Genomic DNA, 22,615 nt, shown 5'->3' with positions numbered 1-22,615 from the left:
ATTATCTACATTTAATTGAGTAACCCTACCATTATTTTTCTCATTTTACACATGAGGGTCACTCAACTAGTCAGTACTTGAGCTGACTCCAAATTCTCTGCATTTCTCTTCCTATTCTGCATTTCTTTAGGATTCAAGGCAGCATCAGTAGTAAGGTTATATGCTGTGCCAGGAAAAAGGAATAGGGATGCTGGACTAATTGATGGACGTAGTAAGGGTTTTCCTGTGTTCCAAAGAGTCTTCAGAGTTCTTTATGCCTGATAGAGATGGGTATACATGATGGGGGAGTCAAAGGAAGCTAGCTATAATCTAGGCTCTGTCACTGATGCTATATATAATATTAAGAAAATTGACTTTTTTAAGCCCAAGAGTCTTTCAAGATGGGATGAAGTCACGTGCTATAATGTTTGCAAAAGAACTTTTAAATCTTACAGCACTATATACAAATGGTAACATTTCATAATGTGGTAAGCAAGATGTTCAGTCCTCCACGTGGATAAGGGTGATTTATTAATCATCTATTTGGGTATCTCAGGTACCTTTCATTTTAAAAGGTAAAGCATGCTCTTCAGTGACTAATGCTCGAAGAATTTTTGGTGAGAGAAACCAACTCACGTAGATTCCGCCATTTCACACGTATTATATTGTCTCTTCTCTTCAATGAATAATAGATATGAGATTGTTTTTAACTCTAATAGAAACGTCTGAATAAAATATGCAGGTAAAACCTGAAGGTAGACTACTTTTTGTGCTTGGTTAGGAAAGCAAGCTAATGCAAACTTTAAAAAGATGATATGCTTTAGACATAATGTGAATAGCTACAAATGAATACACTTTATATTCTGGGTATTCAAATAAGCAGCAGTTTTTCCAAGTGAATCATATTGGAATTTTATCAAACATTTAGTCTGATAACATTCAAATAATTATGAGAGCAGAATTTGCTAATTTTACTGTTTAAAAAAAATAGTTGATTTGGGTAATAACCATTATGGTATCAAGGTTCAGTTACTGTTCATTGGTTATAGTGTTTTCATATGGGAGATGAAAATGGAATTTTTTCCTTAATGGTGGCAGATGTTGAAATCTAATTTTATTCCACAGCAAACCCCTTGAGAGCTCTGAGACTTAAGGTGTGTGTCCAGCAAGGGGACATTAGCAGCCCTGTAGCCCTGGCCTTGTATATCGAATTGTTACATTGCCTTTCATGTTTGCGTAGGTGGAGCTTACAGACAGAGTGGTGCAGGAGGAGTAAAGGGCTTTGGCAGAGCTGTACTGCATCGCCACTTGTGTTTAGAAGATGATTTCTCTCTACTTCTTGATGGAACAGGGTATTTCTGTTAGGGGAAGCAGCTAGATGGTGGAAATTCTATTTGAACATACTTTCGGTATAATTGTTTGCAATCTCTGTGAGTTATAGGACACTTTGGATGGTACAATTTCAGCTGATTGACATAGGTAGGGTTTTAACACTCACAAGAAAACAAAAAGGATTCCTGACGCTGTGAGAATCGTACAACTAGTAGAAGAGACCAAATAATTGAAAGTATTTTTCTTGCATCTCCTTCTCACTTTTATCATTGAGTTTCAGGGCCTCTAGGATGAGAGAAAAAGAGAGGGGAATAGACAAAAAAAGAACACTTCTGTGCTCCTTGGGTTAAAAAAAAAGCATCATTCTGACCTTTAGGTTTTGAAATCCTTAGATGGTAATTGGATGTCTTAAATACGAATACAACATATGTCACAAATCAGGGTGGCTAGAAATAGGGCTAAAAATGTAATCTTCACTGCTGGCAATAGGAATCTATAGTGACAAAATCCAGGAATAAAATCACGAAACCAGTGACATTGCATTCTGTATTCCCAGCATGTTAGCGAAGACATCTTTTATTTTGTTAGAATTAAATTGCACTTCATGGAAGCTACAGTTTGAAGCTCTGTGCTGACTCATTCTTTTGGAAGGTTCTCATAACAGACTTTGCTACAACAGGATTTCACCTGTGTTGCTTCCTATTTAAGGCAAACAGGAGGCCCTGCAGATTTGAGAGTCACGGTTTCTGTTATTCCTGGTGCCACATCCTTTTGTAGCAGTCTGTGGAAAGATCTTTGCATTGTGGCCTCGGATCCGCCTCTCTTAGGGAGACAAAGATTTCTTCAGGCAGTGTCTGAAGAGAGAACTTTCCCTTTTACATTCTCTAGTTAGTTCCTTTCCTTTTTCCTCAGAAAAAAACTGAGTAGAGGAAACTCTGAGAGGGACACAGCATAGGTTTCCCTGGATCTCCTTGCCTGGAAGAGGGAAGATAGGAGGAGGGAGGTAATAACGACCAGAGTGTAGCCCCGGCATCTCACTGGTCTGCCCATGCTAAGTTTGACATATGGTTTTGGAGGCCCATGTGCTGTGTTCTAAAGAAAGTAGGATGTGGAATTCATTAGTGGCCATCTCTAAAAATCTCTACATCTTAATGTTGGGGATATATATTAGATTCAGTTTTCTAAAATGTTGACCTGTTTTTATTTTGTATTATAAGTTGAATGGCAGACAGAACTATTAAAATGAATGGCTTTATATATTGACATAATCTAATAGTTTGAAGATACATGATTGTTTATATGATTTTTTAAAAACTAGTTAAATTTGTGGATCTGAATATATGTCCTTTTCTGATTTCTACATTGTAAAAGGAAGCATATGTTTTAGAAAAATCTACACTTTGATCCAGGAGGCCCAGAATTATTAAATAGAACACTTGCACAACATAGTTTTGTCTATGAAGGTCACGTGAATAGGTTTTTATCCCCTGGGCACTTGGTATTATCCACTTCAGCAAGTTGAACAGAGGATCTTTGGTTATCTTGTTACGACTTTCAGCTAACTTAAAATTTTCACTTTTTCCCCTAAATGAAAAATGGATTAACTTAAGGTCATAAATGCATTTTCCTCTTTGATCCACTTGATAAATGTAACTGTTACAAATAGAGTCAGAACCTAGGAAACAGTTCCTCCATCTTTGGTAAATGTCACAAGAAAAATTTCAGGTGAGATTTAAGGGAATCAGCTTGTGAATATTGGACCAGTTCTTTAGAGAGGGTCACCATTTGATGAAATGCAAGGAAATTCACTATAGAAGTGGGCACTTTATAGCAGTTCAGTCAGTATGTATGTTCTGAAGCATGGGTGGTATACCAGGTAATGTTTGCAAAATCTGCTTTCATCGGAGACTACCTTTTGTCCTAAACTAAAAAGTATAATCTAAGAATATTCTATGATTTCTCTTCTTGCAAATTCTTATATATATATTTGGCTTTGACAGTTGAAGTGTTAGTTCTTTAGGACAAGATCAGGTATCTACAAAAATGAGAATGGAAAAGAGAGCAGGCCAAAAGGGTTTCACTCTTAATAGGAACTAATCTTAAACCTGAATATCATTTAATTAAACTTATAGAACACAACTATAACACTGATACAATCATGTGGCAGTTTACCCAGTTAAAAGACAAGGTGATTTCTCAGAAGTCTCAATAGTGGTCTTTTATGTTTTTGATAATGAAGGTAGGTTTCATTTCAACTCTATCTTCTTTTTTCCTCACATGAGAAATGAAAATAAAGACCTTGCAAAGAATGAGCTATGAAAATACATTTATGCAAAATGAAAATAGAAAAATATCTTTGGAAGAAACCGTACCATTAAAATTTCACCTCAATGAAAGGTGGTAAGAGAAGGATGGAAGAACTTATGTTAGTAATATGACTCCACTGTAGGTTTTTTTCCTGCCCTGTCAAGAATAACTTTAGTATCTTTAAAATAATATTAGGGATTACCCATTTTTTGTTAAGTGTGCTTGTTACACTTTCATGCAGTGTTTTTGCTTGTCAAAAATGACACAGTTAAATCATAGAACACCCATTTAAAAATATGTCTGTATTTTAGAGATTAATAGACATATAACTATGTTATAATTTATAATTAAATACCTTGTAAAAATACAAGTTCCCAAACCATTTGTGGAGTTAACATACAACTGTTGAATTGATGAAGTTCTTTTTTTTTTTTTTTCTTAAGTCTTAATCTACTTCTGTTGTATGTTAATAGAGAATCTCTTCTCCTTTGATTTTGTGATTCAACTATTCTGGTTGCCTTTGTGTATTTTTTTTTTTTTTTTAACAATTCCCTTTTCAACCAGTACGTTTCAGGAATTAGGTTTAAACACACTGTTTCATAAACTGCCAGCCTCCTCGGCCGCCTCAGTGCCTCTGATTCCGTAAATCAGATCATAGGCAGCATGCTGTCATATAATAAGGTGTCTGATCCTTATTACCAGTTTGTTGATGCACAGACTCCTTCAAATTGACCATTGCAACACATGGTTTCCCCTGAAACTAGCTGTGATAATTAGCGTGGTTCTAATGAGACAGAATGTCACTGATCTTGTGCTGAACTGTCGAGTATCGACGCTACGGATGGGAACTGTCAGAGCCTGCCATCTGTGACAGTGCTTGGCATATTCCAGTGGCAAGGTAGAGCATGCTCAATAGAGTATTTTCAAACAAATGGCCCTTTTCTTGACGAGGACTCTGTTTTCTGTTCAACTAGAAGAATGTATTCCCCAACTTCGTCCAACACTAAACCCATTTTGAGAACCAAATTGGAATAAATGTTTAAATCTGTTAGGTGTTACATAAGAGAGGAATCTTTTCTTTAGCAGGTGAATTTTTAAATGGCATTTCTTTCCTCATCCCTTTTTTTTTTTTTTTTTGCCTCTCCCAGTTGTCCCATCTTATCAGTTAACAGTAAAGAAGTCATTTAAGATACTTTCCCCCAATTTTAAAATTACCTTATTTAGAAGAGATTTGTTGGGGAGTTGGATATGGCTTTTAGAGATCAAGCAGTCTGATTTAACACAGGGAAAGGGGAAATGAAGAAATAGTTCAGAATGTGTATAAGAATACCCAAGTTGAATAGAAGAATTAAAACGGACAGGACAGTTAGATCTGCAGGCTCCAGAGAGAAGTAGAGATTTTTTTTTTTTTTTGCTGGAGTAAAAGTCCAGCGCTGCTTATCATTCCAAAATATGCTTTGTTGCTTTTTATTTCCTCCTCTCTGGCAGACCACACAGGGCTTGTTCTGAAGAACATTTTCACTAATCTGATCAGGCAGCCAAATACGCCGGGAAAACTGCTTTAATGATCCCACTAATTACCTCAAGTCAATATGAACTGTATTATTAGACTGAGGGAAAATATTCCATTAGGTCTCCCCCTTGGGAGTTTCTCCGCTTTGTGATGTCACTGAAGCCTTCACCCTCTCGCTTGTAATTAATTTTATTTACACACGCAGGCACGCACAAGGTCACACCTGCACAACCGGCGCTGGCCAGGGAGCTTGTGGCACTCCGGCTTAATCAGATCTGTCATAATTACCATTCTGCATGTTTCTGACACACGCTGTGAAATATTTCAATTTAACTGCCGCTACCAGCACAACCAGATGTAGTGCGAGTGTGGCTGCATTGGAAATATTATTCCTCAGGATAAACTCTCTCCTCCTCCTTTTTCCTCCCCCCCCCCCCCTTTACAGCTAATGTGGCACAGAAGCTGATGTATCCTGTAAATCTTGAATGCAGTGCTAGATTGATAACAGGCGATTAGACAGTTTAACCACAAACAGCTTGTTCATTTTTCACAAATGAAAACCACATGTGGTGTAACTAAAATTTCGGGCCTTTTTTTTTTTTCTTAAGGGTTGGGGTATGTATGTGTGTGTAAGATGTGCTTAAATAAAAATAAAATGGAATCAAAAGAAATCGAGTGTCTGGGAAAATAGAGAAGTTGCTTAGTTTTTTCCTGGTTATTTTACCAAAACCTTCATCAAATTCCTTTCTTGCACTTTTACCAAAACTGAAATGGGGAAAAGATTGTGTTCTTCATAGGGCTGCTTTTTTTTTTTTGTTCTTTCTGTCAGATCTTTCTTTCTTCCTTTCTTTCTTTCTTTTTGGTAGAAGGATATCATGTCCTTTTGACCTTTTGTAAGTAAATAAAAAATGACTTTTTATTTTTTCAGTGTTAGAACTTTTGAGTATAAATTCTGAAACCATTTCTATGATTGAGTATATGTAGTTTTCTAAGTGATGGTGCCCCCCACTTTTTTTTAATGAGAAGTTACTATTTTAGGCTTAATAGTCAGATCCTACATAATCCAAAACCAAAAATGGCCCCAATTGGGAACTTTATTTTATAGCGAAAGTTTGTTGATTTGTAGAAATGTTTTTGAAAGGCAAAGTTGAAAACCACTGAATTCCTCTTTTATAGAAACGTCAGAGATACCTGGAAGGATGTGCAGGCACAGTAGCTAGTTGGAAGGCCCCAGTTACCACCAGTCACAAAACACTCCAGTTATAGACACAGGAAAGTGGTAGAGCCACAAGAAGGCAGATAAGCTGGTGGAAGCTAACGTGAGGAGACGAGAAGGAGTTAGGATCAGTGATCTAGCATCAGACCCCTGGAGAACAGTCACAACTGTTCACCTTAGAGTACATGTGAAACATAGATGGAGTGCAGTGTCTTTTAACGCCAAATAAAATACACTCTTTTTGTTTTTATCTTTATTTTTGTTTTACTGCTTCAGTTATGAACCTAGAGTTCTGTTTGCTGTCTGTTACCTGAGAGGAGGTACACTTTCCCAAAGAATAGTAGTTGTTTTCCTTTTGTTTCCTTACTTTATTCATTTTCCCACCTGCTTAGTAATTTTCTCATGTTTTTTTTTTAATATTTACTTGCCTGTTTTTCTGCAGAACTTTCTTCTTTTTTAGCCTCGCTGTTTCGCTATTCTTACATTCTTTTATCCTTTGTATCACTTTAAAGGGAAAATAAGGTATGGTATTTACCATCTAGTAGAACCCTTCCCTTCTTCCATCTAAGCTGTTAACAATATATATGGTAATTTAGGTCATTTTTAAAAACACAGTCTTCAACTTAGCAGTCATTTTATACGATGCAGTTACTAGAGCAGATCTGGTTCCATCCCCACGTCTACCACAACATTCTCCTCCTGAGTACAGATACCACCACAGAATCCTTCCTAACCAGAAATGAAGGTACTCTGTTCATCTGAGATAAACCCAACCCTACTGTAGTCACTCGTATTTTAGGGTCCCCAACAAGGGGTTTGTTGTCTATAGCATAATTGTGTGGGGATGAGTCTAAGAGATAAGAAAAGTGGTGGTAAGTAAATGTTATAACTGACTTAGAATATTCAGTATTTTGAGTACAAGGGAAGAATACATCTTTTCATTAAGTTTTATTACACTATGAGAATCCTATTTTCTTTTTTCTTTCTTTCTTTCTTTTTTTTTTTTTTGAGACAGGAGCCTCAAGCTGTCCCCCTGGGTAGAATGCCATGGCATCACAGCTCATAGCAATCTCCAATTCCTGGGCTTAAGTGAGTCTCCTGCCTCAGCCTCCCAAGTAGCTGGGACCACAGGCGCCCGCCACACCCAGCTATTTTTTGGTTGTAGCCACCATTGTTGTTTGGCGGGCTTGGGCTGGATTCGAACCTGCCACCTTGGGTGTACGTGGCCAGTGCCTTAGCCACTTGAGCCATAGGCGCCGAGCCGAGAATCCTATTTTCCAAAGGAAATATTTTACATTTCTCTATGGATCCTACTAGGTCCCTAATAAGGGGACACTTTGCATGTATGTGTTAACCAGTCATAGATAAAAGATTTAAAAGATTCAATAGGGATAGCGCCTGTGCTCACTGGGTAGGGTATCTGCCCCATATACTGAGGGTGGCGGGTTCAAACCTGGCCCTGGCTAAACTGCAACAACAACAACAGTCTGGGTAATGTAGCAGGTACCTGTAGTCCCAACTTCTCAGGAGGCTGAGGCAAGAGAATTGCCTAAGCCCAGGAGTTGGAGGTTGCTATGAGCTATAACACTACAGCACTCTACTGAGGGCAATAAAGTGAGACTCTGTCTCTTAAAAAAAAGAAGATTCAGTAGAAGTGTAGTTCACAAACTTTATCCTATCCCAGCGCAATCCTTTGTCCTCAGCCATTCTGCAAGTGTTCTTCTCCATTGCTCTCAGATCCTCATGAAAATGTACAGGTGGGGAAAGTGCTTCCCTGTAATACGCTTTATTCTTTTCTTTCTTCCGGACCCATTATCTTCATTTTTCATCTTCATTGTTAAAGTCATCAATATCATTTGTAGTGTAGCTCACATCGTAGTCCAAGCTAAAAGGAATTAGCGGGCAGGGCTCCTGATTATCTACAACTGATAGAGATAGAGTAATGGTAGCTAATTTACAGACTCACAGATGATTTACCTGACAACTTAAGCGTGTACTGTGTCTTTCAGAGAAAACACTGAGAATTGCAGAATGGTTGTCCCAGGTCCACTGCTAACACTAGTACCCCCCAGGCAAATTGTTTCAACCTCTCTGACATTTGAACTTCCCCTTCAGGAAAGTGAAATAGGTTGACTCATACTAGTCTAATGTCCTTTGCAGCTTCAGGTTCTGTGAGTTTGTGACTGAAACAGGTGCATAAGTATGGAAGAACTTTGATTAAAGGTACTGCTGACAGGTGTTTTACTCTGAGAGTGAGTCATGGAGGAGGAAAGGTTTAAATAATGGGGGCATGGCAAAGCGCTATTTTGGGTTCTGTAGTCAAGAAGAGTTATTTATGAATGGCATATCATTAGTGGAATTGGTTGTTGGAGTCTAATGTTTGAGATGAGCTCAAAATTGGTATGTTCTTCAACTGGACTTGTTAATAGATGACTGGAAGATGTCTTTTTATCTTGCAGAGATCTACCAGACTCAGTATAGTGTAGAATATGAAATGAGCGGAATTTAGTTGGGAAATGGGCTTGGCATAATATGTGGTAGGGCGGTGATTGTCAGCATAGTATGATTTGCAGACTCCTAAAGAGTCTCCTCTTCAAATATGTCTTTTTTGCTTTTTAACTGATGCCTAACGGTACACCCTTAACTACTTTAAAAAATTTTTTGAACTTTTCCTGGCACACTAAAAACTTTAATAGCACATTAAAGAGGAAAAAATAGGACATAATGAGAATATTAGAACCACAAGAAGTCATAGGTTTACAAGAGGTTAAGAAAATATGCAGACTCTGTGCTTGTGGCTCAAGTGGCTAAGGCGCCAGCCACGTACACCCAAGGTGGTGGGTTCAAATCCAGCCCGGGCCTGCCAAACAACAATGACGGCTGCAACCAAAAAATAGCTGGGCGTTATGGCGGGCACCTGTGGTCCCAGCTACTCGGGAGGCTGAAGCAGGAGACTCATTTGAGCCCAGGAGTTGGAGGTTGCTGTGATCTGTGATGCCATGGCACTCTACGCAGGGGGACAGCTTGAGGCTCCTGTCTCAAAAGAAAAAGAAAAAGAAAATATGCAGTAAACACAAAAGGAAGCAGGGAATGACCCTTCATTTGAGAGAATATCTAGAAACTCATGTTTGGAATTTTAGAAATGGGCACCTGTGACATTTAAGAGCTGTTGAGAAGCGTCCTTCCCCAAATGTTCCCTGTAAATGTTTACCCATTTTACTTATAGTACCAACCAGTATGCTACTTACCATGACTGGTTCATTGATGGAGTATTTGGTGGTTTAAATGAAATGCAGATTAGGTAAAATAAGTAAGGCCAAGGAAGTGAAGGCTGTAAATAAAGTATACATTCACAAACAGACACATGCTATTAGGAAATCCAGCTCAGTCCTTGCCAAGCTGTTAGCGTCTAAATTGCCGTCTTTCTTCCTGGCTTGCAATTAATTTTTGCTTGTATGTTTGGAAATTGGGGGAAGGGTAATAGCCTAATGGGCAAAGATTTCATTTTAGTATTTTGATTAAAGAGACTAACTTGGACCCTGGGTAACCATAAGGACTAATGCCTTATCCATCAAGCTTAACTTCTAGACAGAAGTTTGTATTTAGATTTCTGGATAAATTTAGCATTGAGCCCCATATATTGTAAAGTTACGTGCTCAGTTATTTCCTGCTTATCTCTCTCCTTAATCGTCTTTCCTACTCACTTTCTTGCCCTACATTTAACTACTGCCTTCTACTTTGTCCTCCAGTCTGACAGGCAAATACTTTATAGCCATTTGTTCTTTGAGAAGTGGTGATGAGAACAAGGGCCAATATTTGATTTGGGCTGGTTTCTGAGCATTGGCAGAGGCACTTTGGTCCCCCACCCAGCCTGTTGTAGAAGGCCCACGCCACTGTTCTGTCCTTACTCTGTCTGCCTCCATCCTGTACCTGCCCTGCTACCTTATCTCCTGGTATTTGGGAACCTTCTCTGCCCGTGGAAAAACTTACTGGAGTTTCTCTCCTGGTCAGTAGCCATTTATCAAAGGCTAGTCTGCCAATTTGATTCACCTTTAAAGTGACTTGTATGGTATTGAGTTCATAACCAAGGTAAAATTCAGTTGCTTTATTTGGAGATTGCAAACACATTCTCCAAGGAAACAGTGAGGTATCTATGTTTGGCAGTTATCAACCAAAAGTTTTTAAGCTGTAGAGCTGTTGTTTAATGAATTAAATCTCATCCAGAACTGAAATACATAAATCAGATGAAAGTCTTCTCCATTTTAATTGACCTAAGAATCGGGTTGTGGCAGGGACCTTCTTATCAACCTCCCACCCTACATTTACATAACCAAGGTACAGCAGAAACAGCACTGAGGAGGACCGGGGCTCCTTAGGACACAGTCTAGGTAGGTGCTCCCGTGCTAGCAGTGAACTGTTTTCCTATAGTGAACCCAATTCTGAGAGGAATGATCTTTTAGTACCTGAAAAACATAAGGAAATTTATTTCACAAAACCATGAATACTCTGGTTTTCTAATCTAGGAGCTTATTTAAGATAGTTCTGGAGCAGTGTTTCAAATGTAGTGTGTATGTGTATGTAGATAGACACATACATACATATGGGAGAGCAGGGAGGCATTCAGGGGTTCTTAACCTGTGGACTACCTTTCCCAAGGGGACCATGAATTTGGTTAGAAAATAAAACACATCTTTATTTCCTCTAACCTCTTAATGAACATTGGCATTTTATTCAATTATCGGTGTAGGCAACAAATCCCATTAGTATTAGCAATACCTATGAATTTATCACTAATAACAATCACAAATATTTTCATATCTCTTTAAGTTGTTGCAGATTATCTTAAAATATCATTTATGCACATCACTATAAAATTATAGTAGTTACTAGATCTGTTGCTAGATCTTGTTATTTAGTTTGTTAAGAAAGAAGCACATATATTCCTATATCACAAATTTTTGATAGCTGTATTTCAGCATAATTGCCAAAAGGGTCCATGACACAAGAGATGAACTCAGTGATAAATTGTGCAGAGGGGGAAAAACATATTTTTTAAACTACGTTAACCAAGAAATTTTTGATTTTACCCGAGAAACATTTATTTTTTGTTTGCTTGATGTTCAGAATACTTAGCTTTTCAAGGGGCCTTTTCTCCAGAGCACCTGACCAAGGTTGCATTAATTGCAATTTAAAAAACAAAAAACCAAAACCTCCTGGACAGCATTTTTAGCAGCATTTGTATGCCCACAGACAGTGCTAGCCTTTGGGAGAGAATCCCTTTGCCTCTGGATTAGAAACATTTGCCAAATTATGCCTTTAGTATCAACTTAAACTGGATGTTAAGAGGTTCTTATGTCACTAGACAAGAAGTTTTGGAGAAATGAAGCTCCATTCTATCCACCCCCTCATCTGCTGTTAGCCCGCATAGTAGCTGGCACATAGACGGCACTTGGGAATTATTTGTGGAAGGTTGGAATGATTCAAAAGCAGATTTCCTCTGCTCACTATTTTACTCTCACAAAAGCAACCATATTCCTGAGGGAGCCAGGGTGGGGTGGTGGGAGAGGAAGCAGGAATAGCTCAGAGGGATGGAGTAGGGTCGTGCTTCTCTGCTGCTGTTCTCCCTGGAACCTTGTCTGATGTCGCTTTCCCCAGATGTGAACTGGGATCAGAGGACCTGCTGAGCTGGCCTGTGCAGAGCCCCAGCCTCTCTTATCTCTGTTTTCCTTGGTAAAGTTATAACCCAGACATGGTCCCATGGACACACATGATGCTTCTAGAAATATTTATGCTTGTTTTTTTTAATACCTACTTGTGAATCATAAAATTTGGGTCTCTCAAATGAAGCTAACTTCTGATGAGCAGGTTTGCATAATAGATAAAATGCTGTGGTTCAGGCTGCAAAACGGGTGTTACTTTACCAGCAAAATCACAAGCAAGCGGGGAGCTCATAATGACCCTGTTCGCTTGATTGTTCATCTTAGAATATGATTCCCGTAACTTTTACAATCCCAAACTGCCTTTTCCTGGTTTTAAAAATTCTTTGTTATCTCTCCTAGAACATCATAGAAGGAAGATTTAAATTTTTAATTCCCAACCTCTAAATATGCATAATAGGGAATATAGCTCATTTTAGGAGCTAACTATAGTGTTGATAAGTTTTATATAAATCCATTAAAATACCTTGGCAGAAATATTTATTTAAAACAATCTGTATTACTTTTGTAAACAAATAAAACACCCTATTAAGTAAATCATCACCTTAAAAATATTCATTTTATAAGTTACTTTTGCCTAGTATTTTTTTTTTTTTGTACATGGTATATACAGGTATTTAGCTACATGTTTCTTAATGATCTGCATTATGTTGAACAGGAAAATAAATATTTAGGAAAACAATATAATAAATTTATTTCATAAAATAACATTATAGTATAAGAACACATTTATTTGGGTTGAGGGATTTGGGAAAAGTAAAGTTTGTTATCATGTTTCTTTATTTTTTTCTTTATTTTTTATTTTTTATTTTTACAGTTTTGGCCGGGGCTGGGTCTGAACCTGCCACCTCCAGTATATGGGGCTGGCGCCCTACCCCTTGAGCCATAGGCACCACCCTATCATAATATCATAAGTTTCTTTTAAAGAACCAACTGTATTTGTATTTGACAGAAAACTTCTATGATGATTCCCTGCCTTCTTAAACCTATTAGCTAAGCTCAGCTTGAACCTTATTTCTTTAAAATACACAGTATCATTATGTAGAAATCACTGGACTTTTCATGAGCCCTCAGGGATTATAGAGGTGTGTAAGTTTCTTACCACTAACTGGCCCAGATTATTTAGCCATTTTTATATCTTTCTCCGTCTTCCCAATTTTCTGTCACTTTAGTTTGTTGTGCTGAACCTTTTGTTGTATTTTTCACTTACTCATCAAGTGTAAGACTGAGGGTGTTTCCAGGCCCTTTGGGTGAAGGAAGATGAAGACTTTACCACTGAAAGGGGTGTTAGTGTTCCCCTTTGTGATAAATACGTACTGAGATAGCAGATTGGGAGGGAAACTGGTATGAAGAAACCATCAGTATTAGATCATGAAAGAAATGCTGGGGGCACCAGAGCAGTGGGAGTGGAAAAGAGGGAATAAATTAAAGACTTATCTGAGGGGTAGAATTGACAGGAATTCATGATTACTTGGCTATGGAAGAAACAGGCAAGAAAAATTAGATTTTTAGCTAAAGCTGATTACTATATATTTTTTTAAATTACAAAAGCAGTATGTACAGCCACTGTAGAAAAATTGGAAAAGATAAGCAAAAGGAAGAACATAGAAATACTCAAATAATCCCAACTACCTCGAGATAGCCGCTTTTAATATCCCAGTTTATCCTTTTTAAATGTATTCATATGTGTACCTGCATGAATGTTTTTCACATTTGTTAGTATCTTTTATACATACCGTTTCATTCCCTTATTGAGTTATATTTAGGTTGTAGTATTTAAATTTTGCTATTACAAGTTAATGTGAACTTAAACATTATTATAGTTAAATATTTGTCCCTATCTTTAGTTGTAATTTCCTTAGCCTGTGTATAGGTTACAACCACTTACAGGGCCGATAAGTGGTTGAGTATGTGTTCAAATTAAAACCCTGTCTTCTTAACAAATAGATCTTAGAAGTATAGTCTATAGAGGATAGGAGGTTATAGTAACTAAATTGTATTACCAAGAAAGTATGTTAAAAAGTTAGCAAAAGTATGATAGGCATAGTCAATTTAAAAGCAACTGGTCGGCTCAAAAGGGTATGGCCCCGGCCCCCTATGCCAGAGGTGGCGGGATAAACCCAGCCCTGGCCAAAATAAATAAAAGGAACTGGTCTACCTTTTATTCCCAGCATTCTGAGAACAAGATTCATTCCGTCTTTTATTGATTATACTTTCAACTTCTTTCAATAAGCTTAATCCCCATTCTTCAAAGCCAAACAAGTATTACTCTTCATCAGTGAAGGCGTTCTTGACTGCACCACCCCTTCTCTTCCTTCTCTCCTCCTGATCTCACTGGAGGTCTGCCCATCAGTGACCTTTATCACGGGCTGCTTGCACTGATGTTGAGCTTAGAGTGCCAGGTCTTTTGGAAAATACTAAGATCCATTGAAGGCAAGTACTTCCAGTTATGTTTATTAGACCTTTTTGTAATTATCTTAGACATTGGGCCCTGTGAGATTAGTGCCATTATTGTCTGCATTTTCTAGACAAGGAACCTGAGGCTGAGGAAGGTCATTTGCTCAAGTTCACTTAGAAAAATGCCTCTACAGGATGTTACCCTTTATTGGTATATGAAAGTGCTTGAGCGTGTCTCAAAGAAGTAGTGACAGTTGGATGGGCAAAAAATAGGAGAAAAAGCTTCTCCCTTAGAATTCTATGAGGAACTGAGAGTAGAATATGGGGCAGTGTTAGCCAATAGCTAATAAGTAGTCCAACAAATTACAATATGAGTACAATTGGAAGTAACCTTAAATGCAGCCCTCAGGAATATGAACTTTTCTCCCTGGATCGGGAAGTCACTGAAGGTTCTGCTGAGTGGTATGGTAACTGTAGTCAGTTTGAAAGGAGAAGACCAGTGTAGTGATTTGCATTTCCAGGAGCATCACAAAGATGGTTAAGGATATTTAACAAAGTTTAATGAAATCTGTATATTTATCCATCAGGGAGTTCCATAGGCTAAATTAAACCAGATTAATTTGCTTGTATGGTAACAGTGGTTCTCTATGCTTCATCAAAGCTCTGGTCATTATTAATGTACTTAAGGAAGAAAAGAAATGAGTACTTTAAAGTTTTTGGTTCAGAAATCAAAACGTCCATGGAAGTAATTAAAAAGAATGTTTGTTGTTGAAATAGTAATTCAAAGAAAAGATGACCCCAGCTCTGGCCAGTGTTGGGGAGAAGTCAGATCATGTCACTGAAGTTTATGTAATGTTAAACATGTTTTAGGCTAAAGGGTTAAAAAAGGTGGGAAATTATTTCTCAAGAGTCCTTACTCTAGTATCAGACATGTATAGTATATGCCATATTTTTGTTTTGTTCCCACTTTGAAGAAACTGTACTGAAAGCAAGTTTAACATGTCCATGAAAATTAAACTTTTAAATTATGTGCTTTCCAAATCTAATGTTATAAAAATAAATTCAGGCCTTCTTTGGCAATTACCTATTTCAATCAAATTAAGAGATTATCTTCTTGCTAACTGTTTTAATAGGTTATATAGAATTTCATACTTTTATCTTCACTTCTCTTTTTTCCCTTCTCAAGTTCTTTGAAAATGTTCTTTAAAATATGAGATCTGCTTGCCTGACAGCCTTTTAAAATAAGAACCTTTATCAATTCTGGCCAAGTTGTCATCTGATAATCTTGTTATGGACCAAACAATTTGTAGCAAAAGAAAACCACCACATTTATGTGTTCCTTAAAGTCAGTAGTTTTGAGAAAGTAGAAGAGAGATAAACATACAAAACCCTAGAAAACAAATGACTCTTCACTATTTTATCTGATGAGATTTTAAATAAAATTGAAAAAATAAAGATAATTTGCTAGTGATTTCTAAGTATTCCTTCTATATTCACTAAATTTTAATAGAAACCCAAGTTGTGTAAACATTATTTCTTTATGCTAATAATAACAAGTCTCTAGAAACTCTGTTGGAAGTGCTTAAACTCTTATTAAGTGGCAAAAATTTACTCAAGTGAGAAATTTCCTGATAGCTATTTTATATCCTATTACTACCCCAAGGTGGAAATCCACAAAGTTTCGGCTGAGATGGAAGATCTGGAGAGAATTTTAAAACAGTAACAGTTCTGGAGTTTAAAAATACTACCTGTTTAAAAGATTATTATGAGGGCGGTGCCTGTGGCTCAAGGAATAGGGTGCTGGCCCCATATGCTGGAGGTGGTGGGTTCAAACCCAGTCCCTGGCAAAAAAAAAAAAAAAAAAGATTATTATGATAAGTAACAAAAACATACCTTGTAAACAAAGGTATTGGGAGGTACATACACAAACACGAATGCCCTTAAAAATATATTTCTTTTTTAAAACCTATCTTCGAATAAAATTAATTTAATCTGCTACTGTTAGAATGGAAAATATGTTGACTGACAAATCGCTGTTCTAATTTATTTTTCATGTTTTCTCTAACAAGACCAATGTTAGCAGGAAAAGTTACTCACAGTGCCTGCTGAAATTCCCTTCACTTTGCACAGAGTAGATGTTATTAAGCTGGAAGAAAAGATTAATGCTTTTCCTACTAATTCCATGGAGAAGAACATGTATCTTTATTAATGTTAATGGTGGGGGCCTCTCATTATGTTATAGAATAATCTGTTTTAGCAAAGGTTTTTCTTCTAAAGAACTTCATAACATTTAAAGGTTAATATGTTAGGTAAAGAACAATATCTTAAGACAAGCGTTTTTATTACAGGACATGATGGGATGGTTTTTATTAAATTAGATGATGATTTGAATGGGGAAGAAGAAAAAGTACATCGCTTCTTGCCCTCAACTTTAATGCCTTTAATCAAATAATGACCTTCTGGAAAATAGTTAATTTTAAGCATTTGGAAAGATCAATACCACTTTGCCACCAAGAAATGGCCTACATGATGAAATTTGATGTATTTAGAGTATCGTTTCACCCTTTTAACCTAGTAAATAATTTAAAATGCTTTCAGTATTGCTTTGCCACTGTTTTGTTTCTCACTATTCAGGGTGTTATGATTGTTCATGAAAAACAGTGGGAAGTTGGTATGTGAAGCATTCAGGCCTCACACCTAGCAGTGGTGTTGTATTTCCATTAGGTCTCAAAAAACGTCTCTGTCTTGGCAGTAGGGCTCCCTAAAAAGTGATGTTTTAAATACTACATTTGAGCAGAGTACATATAAAGCATAAAAGGTATGAGAATAGAGCCCTTCTGTAATGCTGTGATGTTAAATGGGTGAGGTTTTATTTCACACAGTAAAAGGGGTGGTTTAAGACATCTTTTGTGTTACCTTTAAACCTTTATGCTGAAGGTGAGGGATTCAGTAGCTCCGACAATTAGAACCCATTCCCCCCCTCCCTTCATATAATAACAGATATGAAATTACCCTTGAGTGCCGACAGCTTTGTAAATAATAAAAAAAATTGCCCTCTATTAGCATGTTTGTGGGCAGATTAAAAACTGTCTTCATTAGCATAAGTAACACTTACAGATTCTTTTAAAAGTAGAAAATTATTTGCTGAATGATAAATTGCTAGCTTTATAGTTAGTTGTTGTTGAAAATGTACTCATTCAAAATGCCTGGTGTAGTTTAGGCTACAATACTGATTTTTTTGTTAGAAGTACTATTTAATGGATTATGTACTTAATCCTTGTTCCTACTACTTACTAAAATGTAATTCATGCTTCCACTAAAATGTTTGTATCAGATACTTTCCTATTTAGATCGATTTCTTTTAATATCATATATTATTATGCTATATGCCCCAGAGATTAGAACAAAATACTCCTGCAGATAACACATCAGAGATGAGGGTGAGGAGAAATAAATACAGTCTTTAAAATGTTTTGCTTTTTAGAACTCAAATTGCCATTCTATTTTTTTAATGTGTTTTTTCTTCTTAGTTGCAGCAAAAATTGTCATTTTCTTTCTCTTTTCATAGCTCTTAGTTTTAAAATGTATATGTACATAATGATAATACACACATATATGTATATTGCATTATATGACTTTTTTATTTCTCAGAGAATACTGAAGTCTGTTTTCTCTAAGAAAACTAGTTTCATTACGTAACCCCAGCTTTATCCCAGACCTGGCTTGTAAGGACTCTCTTTATGTGTGGGAGACTTCATAGGTACAATAAATTCACTTGTGAAAGGAGGTTACTTTCCTGACTCAATTAAAAACACTGTGTACCCTTTATCCGTTAAAATGTTAGAAGTGAATTGACTTGAATTAACTGTTCTAAAAAGAGTGGAGTGGAAATCAGAGATTGAGTTTGGTTGGAAATTAGCAGCTGAGAGATGAAGGTGCCAGGATTTTTATTTAAATGTGGTACAACAAGATTCTGTCAGTAAAGCACATCATTAGAATATTGAGTTTAGAACTGCTAATTTTTCCTTTAAAATGAGCATACAGTCATGTGTTTCATGGACCATAATAAATTGCCATTGTGTTGTCATTGAATTTGTTTTGCTTTTTTTTGCAGTACTGATTTGGCAGTTACTCTGCATTTTCTCTTCTCCTTTTTTTTCTCCCCCGCATTCTTGTATTTCCTTAAGAGATCCCTAACCAAAACCCCTCAAAAGAATGTTATTTATTTCATGCATCTTAGGGTTCGCATCTTGCACCGTTTTCTTGCTTACGGTAGCAAGACATTTGCAGATGGTTCTTGGTTACTATAAAGTACATAACAGTATTTCCTTTGTGGCAGATGGATTTAAGACTTTTAGTTCTCAATAAATGTAGGTTTACAATACATAACTTTACAGGATTTGTGTTGTATATAACAGGTTTGAACATATTATCTCAGAATTCATCTGCATGGCATTTTCAGCTTATTCAGGGTCCATGCCAGTTTTTTTAAGTAATAGGAGAGTGCTGTGATTGATAGCAACAGCTCAAGGCGTGATTTTGAATAGAAACAAAGGGTTTAGAACAGAAGGTGTCAAATTAAACTTTGTCAGTTTGAAAAGTAGTAACATCCTGAAAGTTTTACTAATTTATTTACATGTGGCTACTGTTTATATTTTGCCCTCTTTATATGCAGCGTAATGTTGCTTGGCAAATTTACTACATTTAAAGTTTAGGTTGATCTTTGTACCATTTTAGTTTTCTGAGAATGGATCGGTCTCGTAAGGCTGTTTATCCTACCATTTTTACTATTCGGAACAGTTGTGACCTAATTTAATTTAAGAGTAGTTTCCCATTCTTGCCTGTGGTCTAATAATCTATCAAGTCCCAAAGACCTCTCTTCAAAACATAATTATGTTCACATTTTGCAACAAAGCAAGGCATTTCACTTCCTCATCACTCTTCTCCCAAGGAAATCTGTACAGTTACAACTTAAAAGCCAGTGTAGCACTTTGGGAATCATTATTTTTGTTTGTCAGATATTGCATATATTCTAACAGACTCATTGTCTCCCCAAGTTTATTTGCTCTCATGATATCGCTTATAGAAAACTGACCTAGAAAAAGGTATTGGGTAATGAGAGAGCATTTGGCTTCTTTAGTCACTTTTCACAAAACATAGATCAGATTACTGTCATCATTAATAGAGTCACAATCAATAGGATTGGAGGTAGTCAAAATATTCCGAGGTATTTAAATAGTATTAGAATATTTTAATCTTATTTTTGCCAGTGTAAATTGGGAATGAGCCAATTTCTCTCTGCACTGACAAAGAACTAACATGTCAAAATGTCTGTTTTCCATTATTCCTTAAGAGATAAGCACATCAGGAAAAGCAGCCCCCCTTTTTGCTTTTAGTTTTTTTGTTTTTTTGGAATACCCTCGCAGAGCTAACAGTTCCCAGCTGCACCGTTAAATATTTTTCTAAGGAGCATCTGATTTTAGTCTGTTAAAATCATCGTGTGTCTTGAAAGGCTAGCAGAGACATGCTTCAACTTATAATTCATCGCATTATTTTTAGATAAGGAATTAGAAGTATTATTTAAGGGCAAAGGTTAATAGCAAACTACTGGAAATGTTATGTTAGTCATGGGCAATTAATAAAAATAAAGATCCATCTCATAAGTATAGAGACACAGCAGTGACAATATGGGCAAAATATTTGTTGAATGAGTCAGGGCTCTTTCTGAAATATTTGTTAAACCAGCATGAGTGTGATTGTTTAGGAATTAGCTATCATTATTAGCCATTTTAAAAGAACTAATGATTTTCTTTTCCAAAGAACATCTGTGATCCACATGTTTTTCACATCTATCCAAGTGCTAACTGATCTCTGCATTACTTTAAAAAGTTTCTAAAGGATGTGAAAAATCACTGGAGTTTTTCAGCTTTCTCCAAGAGGCATTTCTTACATGAATCATTCTTAATTTAACTTTTAGCAATTTTTAGTTACAAGCATTTATTTCTAAAAAAAAAAAAAAATCCTTAAATGCTCAATGTTTAGCACTTACTGCAACAGTAGAATGCTCATTAGGTTGAAACGGTTTTCTGCTCGGTTCTTTACGAACCTCTTGACTTCTCTTGAAAAGTAGATAAAATCGTGTGATTTACTGTGTTGAAGGATAGTTGTCCTGTCAGTTGTTACAGCTGAAGGAGGCAGCCAAAAGGGAGAGAGAAAGTAATCTTACCCACAGTTAATATTCAAGCCTGTTGAAAGATACATATTGAAAGCCTACACAGCAACAATATTTAGAGGTAAAAGGTAAATATTATAGCTTAGATATAGGAAATGTATAATATTTTCATGGCTTAAAGCTAGGGTGACCAGATTCTAACATCTGTAAGGCAGGACAACATGGCTGGGGGGCGGAGCGGGGCAGGGCCTGGTGCAGGGCAGGGCCTGACAACAAGGCAAACTTTGATAAGCAGTTCTCGATAATCACTTGTCAGCAATTATTTATTACAGTTTAACATTAAATTAACAAAAATAATATAAAACTCATATTCTGGCAAAATAGCCATATGGCGGCCGAAAACCATATATTCCCTTCTTGTTCTCCAGCCCGTTCGTGCATTCTGTCCAAAAATCGGGACTATTTTAAAACGCCATGGGATGCAGGACAAACTGTTGAAAAGCAGGACTGTCCCGCCAAAATCGGGACGTCTGGTCACCCTACTTAAGGCAGATAGCAGATATTTACCAGTAATAGATGAAGTAAACATCTCCAGGGTACCATAAGCAAGTGGGTCTCAAACACTTCAAATACCCAATACCATTTGTAGTTAATATAGTCACATAAACACAGCTGAAATGAATAGTGTTCTGGAAGTGAGCACTATTGCCATGGTTAGAAGTGAGAATTGCCATGGTTAGAAGAGGAGAATGTTCAGTGAACTGTAATCACAATGATGATGGTTTTATTTAGCTAATACTCTTTCAGGTAAATATTCACTTTATTGCCTGCCTTCTTACCCTCAAATCATGCATTCAGTGGCGCTGAATGGGTGCATGACTACATGACCATCCCATGTATGTATTTGTTTAATTAAAAGACCTACTGAGTAGAGTATCAAAACTCTTAGAAAAATTAGTGGAACTCACAAGATTTAGCATCAGTCACCATTGGCTGGTTAGAAGGTCTTGGGAAGCTAACGTCTCAGTTCTGTCTTTTCTCCTAAAATCACTCAAATGGGCCATTTTGGGGAGAACGTGACAGGCTTTGCTACTTTCCACTGCTACTTTCATGTTGTCCACTGAATTTGGCAATCAGAAGAAGTACTTTCTGTTTAATGGTTCAGTTGGAGAAGGGAAAGAAATTCATTCCATCCTCTGGTTCCACCCCCAGTAACATAACAAAACCCTCCTTGGCTAGATCTAAATCATATAGTAAACAAATGTATTCTTTTTATTCCCATCCAAATAGTTTACTTGAAATTTCCAAGAAACTCCTTTGTCTTAAGTCAGAACCCCTGATAGCCTTGGAAGGGAAGTCGAGTCCTTCGAACTTGGGAAGGGCCTTGGAAGGAGTGTGGAGAGGTGGAGAGAAGGAAGAGATTCAGTCAGAATATGGCTTCAAGCAAAATCTTGCCCTAGATGGATGAGGGAGACAGCAAGAATAGTGATAACCTTCTCTAGTAAGGAAATCAAAGGGTATAGACTCAGTTGTCGATTTCAAGAAAACAGGGCAGGTGCCCACTGGGCACCCAATCACTGGCCTCCTGGGGTGAGGGGGTCAGTGAGGAGGTGGTGGTATAGCCTTTTAAGCCTCCAGGTAAGATGGTTCCAAGATATTTCTTCAGAGGAGAGAACAGCTGAGAGGGGTTAGTAGGCAGCACAACAGCTAAAGGGTGGCTGCCTTGGCAGGGGGAGGAGGATCTGAGTGGGACACCCTCATTCCTCCTCCCCACCCCATTGCTTGGTGTCCATCATGGCAGCCAAGGTGATAGCTAGAAAATGTACTCTGATGGACCCACTAAAATCTGAGCATGGGGAGGGCATTTCCTTCCCTCTTAACCCAACCCAGGAAACCTACTAAAACTCTTGCCTGACAAATGGCTCAGACTGTAGTAGGCAAAACAAACAAACACCTCCAGGATCTGTCTTTTGGAGAATTCT

General features: G+C 37.1%; 1 protein-coding gene across 2 annotated transcripts in view; it reads left to right on the top strand.

Annotated features, from left to right (window-relative positions):
• The window catches only part of SATB1 (SATB homeobox 1), a 75,986-nt gene that overhangs the window by 49,001 nt on the left and 4,370 nt on the right, over window positions 1–22,615 (top strand). The gene's annotated exons all lie outside the window — the stretch shown is intronic.

Source organism: Otolemur garnettii, unplaced genomic scaffold (genome assembly GCF_000181295.1).
Source record: "Otolemur garnettii isolate 467f Iridium unplaced genomic scaffold, OtoGar3 scaffold00002, whole genome shotgun sequence".
NCBI classification, from domain to species: Eukaryota; Metazoa; Chordata; class Mammalia; order Primates; family Galagidae; genus Otolemur; species Otolemur garnettii.
This window is presented reverse-complemented; position numbering and strand designations above follow the sequence as displayed.